General features: G+C 48.3%; 1 protein-coding gene across 1 annotated transcript in view; it reads right to left on the bottom strand.

Moving 5' to 3' along the window:
* Positions 1-436, bottom strand: part of LOC102043298 (serine/threonine-protein kinase SBK2-like) — a 7,994-nt gene extending 7,558 nt beyond the window's left edge. Inside the window, exon 1 of the mRNA XM_005422575.3 lies at positions 360-436. The gene's annotated coding sequence lies outside the window, so the exon portion shown is untranslated. The remainder of the gene's footprint in view (positions 1-359) is intronic.
* Positions 437-8,945: the final 8,509 nt, after the last annotated feature.

The raw sequence follows: 8,945 nt of genomic DNA on the forward strand, positions 1-8,945 counted from the left end.
CGCAGCACCCCGCGGGCTCCGCACAGGAGCCTCCTGGAACAGAAACCGGCAGCAATCTCACTGGGACCAAGCCACATCACACCTTTCTCCCAACCAACCCGCCAGGAGCACAGCACCATCCCACCGAACGCAAGTGGACGCAAAGCGACCTTCCAGGGCAAAGCCACCAAGGAGCTCTCCATCAGCCCTCTGGGGGAAGCGGGTGCGCTCCGCATTGTGCCGCCACACCACGCTCGAGTCTCCAAAATCTGTTTGAGAGGGGTGGGTGCCCCTTTTACATGCCTGTCCAGTGTCTTTCATCCTGCCACTGCTGTAACTTCCCTTCCCAGGCTCCCTTCCGCCTGCAGTAAGCCTCTCACCTTGTCCAGCGGCGCAGGACTGCCAGCCAGCCGCGCCTGCCTCGCTCCCCTCGCCGCAGCCGCCGGGCTCAGCCTGCGCCAGCAGCCGGAGGGGGCTGCCAGGAGCTGCGGGGCTAAGCGTGACGCTCCGCCCCGTCCCCATGGCTCTGGGCCTGGGGGCACACTGCCTCCCTGCTGAAGGTGACCTCCCGGAGCGAAGGAAAGAGGGGGAAAGGGAGAAGGAAAGGACTATCCCTCTACCCCTTAATGGAGGGGGATGTGTTTCAGGAGTCGGGATGGGATTGTTTCTGCTCTAGCCATAGCATTATAAACCCCCGGGGAGCCACTGGCAGACCCACCTTGTTCAGCCCTTTGCTCCAGCTTGGGCTCTTGTTACAGCTGAAGGAGCAAAGCAGCTCCCTGGGCTGGAACAAGGTCCTTGCTCCAGGGCTGTGCCAAGTAGGAGTGTGTTCCTGATGGCCGGGATCAGAACGACCATGGGCTGCCAGTGCTTCTCCTTGGCCACCAAAGGTGCCTGTGCCAGTGAGCATCAGAGACCAGGCACAAACCATGGCTGGCTCAAAACCCCTCTTGGGACCCAGTGGGTCAGGGTCCTCACACACACCGGTACTGCAGAGCATGGTGGTAGAGCTGAAATTATTAATGATTACTGTGATGACTTGTGAAGATTTTACCTATTCTCAGTACCTGCCCCCAGAGTATACTCCTGTGCCAAGGTCTTCCTTCCTCCACTTGAGCATGGAGATGAAAACAGCTCCTGGGTGCATGGACACAATGCAGGCCCTGCATATTGGCTCTTAAACCCTGATTTTTTTTTCTCAAGGAAGTGGATCAGTTTGTGTATCTGTCAGCAGCGGTGACATGAATGTGTCACAGGACTGGCCTCCCTGTTCCCTAGAGCCAGAGCCATACTGGGCACTTGTAGTGATGAGCCTTGGCACTCCCTGGGGTCAGAGAATTGTGAGGAAGGCTGGGAGAGGTGAAAGACAGCCTAAGAGAAAAAAGCATCCCCCAGAAATACTCTGGGTCTCCAGCACAGGACTGAACCTTCTCACCTGATCTCAGAAGAGAGAATAATTATGCCAAGGGCTTGTCACTCAGTGTCTGCCCTCACAGAGGGGCAACAAGGTAAGATGCACTGGACTACTGGCACAGGCCTGTGAAGAGCCAGTCTGCTACCACTCAGAGGAGGTGCAAATCAGAGGGCAAGAGGAGTAGCACAGTCAGGCTCCCAGCTGTCCCTCTGCTTCTGGATAAGAGGTGGGGAGTGAGATTGTTTTGCTGATGACCTAAAGGTCTTGTGCCATTCAAGCCTGTGCCTTCACACACATTCTGAAAGGTGTGATTGGGAACAGCCTTCAACATGCAAAGTCCTTATAAGCAGGAACATTACAGCTAGGGGTGATGTGAGTGTACCAAAGAAACCTATCCAATATCCCAGAACTCAGCACTGGGATAAATGGTGTAGTGTAACCACTCCTCTCCAGGAACAGGGACCCTGTATAATCTAGTCTTCCGGTGGAAAGTGTGAGACGGTTGGCTCTACTTGAGAGACAAGTCAGAACTGAAAAATGTCCCCGGGGACTTGCTATAATTTACAGTAACAACACAGTGCTGGGAAAGCAGCCCAGGTTCCCTGACTCCCCCAGTCCCTCTCTCCTTCTCTGCAATCACTATCTTAAATATGCTTCCAGATATAGGAACAAAATACAGTAGTCGTCCTTATTTTCCAGTTAATTTTTCGAGAGACAGAATCCCTACATTATCCATTCCTATTGAGATAGGCACCTGCTGAGGTGTTTGGTTTAGAGAAGAGACCTCTTCCACAGCCTTACCTGGAGTGCACTGAGAAGTAGCAATCTCACTGAGGGCTTGCTCCTGACCTGCCATTCATCCACAGGGCTTGTCCTGCATTCCTCATTACCAGGGAATATGTCACGTACTGTGTATCACATGCATGTTTGAGAATCCCTGACCTCCACTCCCTGAGCACTGGGCACAGGACAGCTGTTGGAGGCCCCAGAGCTGCTGCACTACTAATGAAGTCCACACTAGTGCATTTCAGGACCTCCGTAATTTAACACCTACACCTCTCTCACCCACACTCTACACATTTTGTCCAGCTGGCAAACAAGATGTTGGTCAAAGTCAACACTGAGAGAACATGGAAACATGATGTAACCAAAATTGCCTTAGTGTCTTGGAAAGTTTGGTCCCAGGCTGTGGAGAAGGTAGAGTTAGGAAGGATAGGGGGTTGTGGGGAAGGTGTTTTTTGAGGTCTAATTTTACTTCTCACGATCCTGCTCTGGTTTTTGTTAGCAATAAATTCAATTAATATCTCTCATTCAAGCATGTTTTGCCTGTGACAGTATTGGTGAGTGATCTGTCCTGGTCCTTATTTAAACTCATGAACCCTTCACTATATTTTCTCTCCCCTGTCCAGCAGTGGAGGAGGAGTAATAGAGGAGTTTTGGTGGGTGTCTGACATCCAGCCAGGGTCAACCCACTACAGTGACACACACAAGCATTGGGGATGGCCTATGAAATGTAACAAACACTATAAAAATGCTTATTTGTATGTAATGTATAAAAATGCGTCATTTTCCTCCTCTGAATTATGGTTGGTTTAGCATGATGAATATCCTGTCTCCTGCATGTCTAGCTCAGAATAGGCAGTACAACCAAAAGTAATAGAGCATGAAAATTTCCAAGAGCCAGACATGGCAGCCAGTGTCACACAGTCATAGCAGTGGCAACTGCTTGAGGAACAGCTGGACTAAAGCAACTACAGTAAAGGGACCTAGTAAAGAAGGGCTCTCCTTTTCATCCTTCTGTCGCTCCCCTTATTGCTCATCCTCAGCATACACACAGCAGGCTGTTTCACTCACACCAGAACAGCAGCAGTTCTTCAAGCACAGGCATACACAGCTCTGAAGGATCGGGTCTGATCTCCTAACAGAGAGTGCTCTGTAGTCAGATGATGCCAGATGTATGGTTGCAAAAGAATACTGCCCTTCCAAAGAGAAATCCACCATGTTCCAGCAAGTACCCTAAGAAACACAGAGGGAACTAGCTCTCTCAACACACTTTCAGCAGAACACTCAGTTTCTCAAGTGTCGGCTTTAGTGTGAACCCTTTTTCACAATGTCCCTGGCTAATGATTCTGACCATTTCCACAGCAGCTGGGTGAGGAGGTCTGTACTCCTGTTTCAGGGTTACCCAGCCCCACACAGGTCTTTACTTCCCATTCTATATTATCAGAGGCACCAAAGGATTTAGGGGCAGGAAGATTTGATGCCATTTGGACCCAACAGAGCACTCTTTGAAGGTGTGGAGGCTTATCAGCAGGGGTATGTGTGAAATTGCTGAAATATGAATGCCAGGCTCTTTTACCTAAAGGGCCTAAAATGGCACTGCTCTTTTAATATAGTAGTCTATGTCAATGTTCAGTTTGTCTCTCTATTTTCAAACTGACCACAAGCATTTACTCAGAACATCTGTGATAGCAGCTTTTCAGAGCCGTCACAATCCCTTCATTTCCAGTGCTAAATTTTGCTCAGCTTTTTCAGATCCAGTTCTGTGCCTGATGCTGGGGAACCACTCTTTGACTTTCCCTATTGCCCTTTTGCTTCTTCTGTTAATAATTCTGTGAGCTGCCAGCACTTTCCTCCTGCCCAGCCTCAGCAGGCAGGCCAGTCTGCAAGGTACTACAAGGTGTGGGCTGCCTCCCAGGAGAGCTGGGGCCCTGCACTCTCCCTGGCACAGGCAGGGTGCTCAGAGGAGTCCACCAGCTGCACAGGCCATTTGTGCTCTGAGGTCATTCAGTGCTACCCCATCACTGAGGAATCTGCTGGCCGCCTTCCTGACAATGCCGTACAATGTCCCACCTCGCTTCCCAGCTAACACAACAGTCACACTGAGCCTGGGCCCTGCTCCCCAGAAGTGCTTCCCAGCTATGCTCCCCATCTTCGTCAAAACCCCTCACATCTGAAACCTCTGGTCACCCACTGAACACCACACCTGCTTCAAAGCATTCTGCTCTGTCCCACTTCACCCTACTCCCTTCATGTTGCTGTTAGGTGCATTGGGTGCAGAATGACTGCAAGAGGCAGTGCTAATCCAATAGAATCCATGAGCACTGCTCCCAGTGCCTCAGAGCAATGCTGGAGCAGTGCCCTTCCAGCCCAGCACAGGGACAGGGATCCACAATTGCTGTATTTTTAACCTTTTCTGTCTCTCCCAGCCTGTCCTCCAGTGCTTAAAGCAATATAAAATATCCTGTACCCATGGTGTACATCAGCCTTCTCCCTGAAAATCAATGGTTTATTTGTCACCACAGTTACAGGTAGGGACTGTTCAGGAGGCAACTCAGCTTGCAGCTCCCACCCTGGTTTGGTAAGGTGGTGCCACACCAGGAGGCTGAGTTGGCTGGGGCTCCAGGTGGTTTAATGACAGATACTGTGTTGTCAACTTATTTCAAAAGTTCCATGCCTTCTCGATGATTTCTCATATGCAGCTCCTCACAGCACTGACTCCACCATCTTCACAGCACAAACAACAAACTCCAGCTCTCTCTCCACCCAGCTAACCCACTCTTTTGTAGCACTCGTCTTCTTATTGGACACAGCTGTGGCCTATTAAGGGCAGGCCTGTTCCTAATCTTTGGTGATTAGCACAGCTGCAACACCTCAGGTGTGAGACTACCTTCTGCACTATTTTCTTACATTCTATTCCTCCACAATACTGGGAAGGGAAGAGTTGTAGTGAGGTCTTGTGGGAAAAAAAGGACAGACTTGCAGAAGAAGTGGACTTGGGTGGTGGGCCAGGGACAACATGTTTTACTGGGAAAGTTTTCTTCTGTCAGGACAGAGAGATGGGACAACTGCTCCTAAGCATCTGGGATCCAGGACACAACGGAGAAAAGGCTGGCAGGACAAAGTCTCTCCAGCCAAGTCTTGTCCAAGTTTCCTACAAGGAGCATGCAGGCCCAGGGATGGACTTGGGTTCAACTGAGAGTCCAGATCATCAGGCGAGCTTGTGGTGGCAAAACAGGTCCAAGGTCTAGGTGAGAAGTTGGTTTGTAGGTCAGTATCACTCCTGGTGGTGGCAGTCAGTGCCAGTCCAGTGATTGCCAGGCAGGTATGAGGTCAAGCCAGGAAGTCTGTTCAGTTGCCAGGGTCAGATGAACAGTGAATAGCCATGCATAGCTGGGAAAGATAGACCACATTACAGCTCAGGCAGGGACTAAAAGCCCAAGGCTGAGATGAAATGGTTTTCCTGGTCCCATGGGAAGATGTTGCAGTGGGAGATCCAGGAGAGGCTGGTCAGGGCCATCAAAACTTATCAGTACCCTTGAAGCAAGGCAAAATGATGGTTCCTGCCTACCTCTCAACTCCTTGGCAGCTTCTTGCCTGCCTCTAGTAATGATCTGGAAGGCAAAGGCTCCCATTCCCTGAGGAAGGCTGACTCCTTCTGCACTAACCCTACCTCATTTCTACAGCTTCGTCTGCACAGAGAAGAAGGCCAGCACCCTGCAAAACATCTTCCACCAACCAGCTCCTAGGGACAACTGCTGCTGCTGGGACACTGTTCCAAGTGCTGCTCTCTGTCTAATGTCAAGGCATTGCACTTGTCTCCTCTGGGGCTGTCCAAAAGATTGCAAGGAAGGGAGGCAGGGAGTTCAGTCACTCCCCTAGGTCATCCACAAAGCTGCTGAATAAAACCACTCCTAAGAGTAATACATGAGCTATCCTTGGAGGAAAAACTGACTGCTCTCTTGAGGTTCCTGTGGAGGGGAAGTGAAGGGGGAGGGCCTGATCTCTTCTTCCGTGGTTCCAGTGGCAGGACAGTTCAAAGGTGTGCAAGGTTAGGTTCAAACTGGGCATGAAGAAGATTTTCTTTACCAAGAGGGTGGTAAACCACTGGAACAGGTTCCTAGAGAAGTGGCCACTGCCACCAAGCCTGTCAGTGTTTAAGAGGTATTTGGACAATGCCCTTAATAATATGCTTTAACTTTGACCTTGACGTGGTCAGGCAGTTGGACTGGATAATCCTTCTTCTCCTCTCCTCTCTTCTCCTCTCTTCTCCTCTCTTCTCCTCTCTTCTCCTCTCTTTTCCTTCCCCACCCACTCCATGGAGAAGTATGCCATGCTCCCTTTTTGATTCTTGTCCTTCACTCAGCCTTCATTCCATGAAAGGACGTTTCCTCCAACCCTCTAGTAACTTTCTGTGCTTATTGAGGCCCTCACAGAAACCAGCATGGCAATGATGTGGGATTTCCTTTTAGAGGAGCCACACTGGATCTTTCTCACAAGATTGTCACCAAGATCATTCTTCAGTCTTACCCTTTATAATAGACACCTGTCTCTTACTATGAATGGAAGTCAGACTCACCAGTAATTTTTTGTAGCAAATGGGTTACACCAGCAACCTATCAGTGCTCAGGCACAGAGATACTAATGACAGACAGGTTATGCAGCTCGGCCGGCAGCTCGCAGTTTCACATTGGAATTCCTTCAGGACTTTCAGGCAAATGTCATGCAGTCCAAGTGACTTATTAACATTCAAAGTATCTGTCTGGTCTTACTTCCAACTAAGTTGTTCCCTCTGACCTATCTACTACAAATATGACATCAGGAGTGAAATTGTTCCCACTGAACATTGCACTCCACTGCTGGAAGGTAGATTCTGTATCTACCTTCTTCTACAACTGTATCACTGTCTGTATGTAGCTGGATGTCCGATTTCCAGACTGACCTAAAAGAAAGCTTTAAAAATTCCTCAACTCCTTGAGATAAACATTTAAAGTCTGATGTCTTGACAAATTCACAACTTGAGCTAAATACACCTTTGTCACTTTCCCAGGACCATGGCTGCTGGCATGTCTCTTGCTACATCTGCAAGGTTACTGGGGGGAAGAGGTAAGAAATCAAGACTGGTTTGGAAAAATATAACAGTGGAAACTGGACTCAAATGGCACTAGGGTGTGGCATTAAACTAAAGAAAAGCACATTAATTGAACAGATTAATTTATCCACTTTGAAATTCCGTTCCACAGAAGAGACCTGTTACATTCAAGACTTTCAAGACTTCATTTTTCTGAATGAGGGACTTCTAGAGTTTCAGCTTCAGCTTCCCTTGCCACTGCGGTCCAATGATTGATCTCTGGTGTGAGTTAACACTAAGTGAATATCTAGATACATGAATGTCTGAGCACCTGGGACAACCAGGCAGACATACAGACAGACATACAGGTGATGCCTTGTGAAGGCTGACCAAGAGCAGAGGCTAGACAGAGCTAAGGAATAAAGCAGGTACTTATTAGAAGGCCTCAGTGGATCCATGTTGGGCAGCCCAAGAACCCAACCAGGGCTACACCCAAAATGAACCCGAAAGGGTCACAAAATGGATGACCAGTCACAGGGTCTCACACTTTTATAAATTCTGGTCCATTTGCATACTGGAGTTAATTGTCCAGTTATAGCTTTAGCTTATGAAATCCCATCCTTCTTGTTTTTCTCTCTTCAGTCCACATTGTTTATGCTCTTGGGCCTGAAATTTGGATCAGTTGTCCTTGGTCCCAAGCTGGAAAAGGAATTGGTTTGTCTAGCTACTCTGTGAAGAGAGCTTACCAACACTTAACATGAAGCTCAGAACCATGCAAAAAAGCAGTACAGAATCTGAAAAATATAAAAGCTAAAACCTAAGGCATCACAGGCAGAATCTAAAGAGGCAGAAAAATCTCCTTAACCTGGATGGACACACATGGCAGGGGTAGGGATTTCAAGTTCAACATCCCTGCAAACCACAATTCTCCTCCACAGAAACAAGGAGGCAGGACAGCTGTGGCTGACTTGGGGACAACTGTGACCTCTGCTAGCTTGGGCTTGCCTTCTTATTATTCTACCCTCTAGGAGCTGTAGGATCTGTCAGTTGCTGTGGGCTCTGGAGACTTTAGGTTGCATAGCCCATCCAGGGAACTGCCTTCTGAGAGATGATCTCTAGACATGACACAAGCGAGGTTACCCAGCTGTACTTCATTCCTAGGGGAGCCCAGATACAGTTTAAGTCTTCCAAAGAGAGAGTTTAAGTCTTCCAAAGAGATTTCATCAGCCTCGCTGATCACATGGAAACAGGCTCAAGGGAGGCTGAGAGCTTTCCATCATTAGAGCGCTAAAGAGAGCCACTGGTGTGGAGGTGTTAACAGTGATTGTTCCAGAGATGGAAGGAGCCCCCAAAAAAACCCAAAAGGGCTTTTGACCTTGAGTCATATCTTGTCCATCAATCCATAGTAATTCCACAAACTACAACACAATTGCTTCAACTTGTGGCGTATTTTGGCTCAAATTGTACTTATATCCCAAAGGAGAAAAGTTCAGAATTATGCCAGTGAAATTATGTGTAGTATGAAGAGAAGCTAGACCTAGTATAGCAAAAAAACCACAACCCATAAAAACGAAATCAAACAAAACAAACCAGCCAACCAAAAAAACCCCACAACCAATGCAAATTAGTAAGACCTGGAATTCACAGTTAACTTCTTAAAGGATCTTATTTCCTGGACAATTCTAAAGACATGTTTTCAAA

This window comes from Geospiza fortis, unplaced genomic scaffold, assembly GCF_000277835.1.
Source record: "Geospiza fortis unplaced genomic scaffold, GeoFor_1.0 scaffold281, whole genome shotgun sequence".
NCBI classification, from domain to species: domain Eukaryota; kingdom Metazoa; phylum Chordata; class Aves; order Passeriformes; family Thraupidae; genus Geospiza; species Geospiza fortis.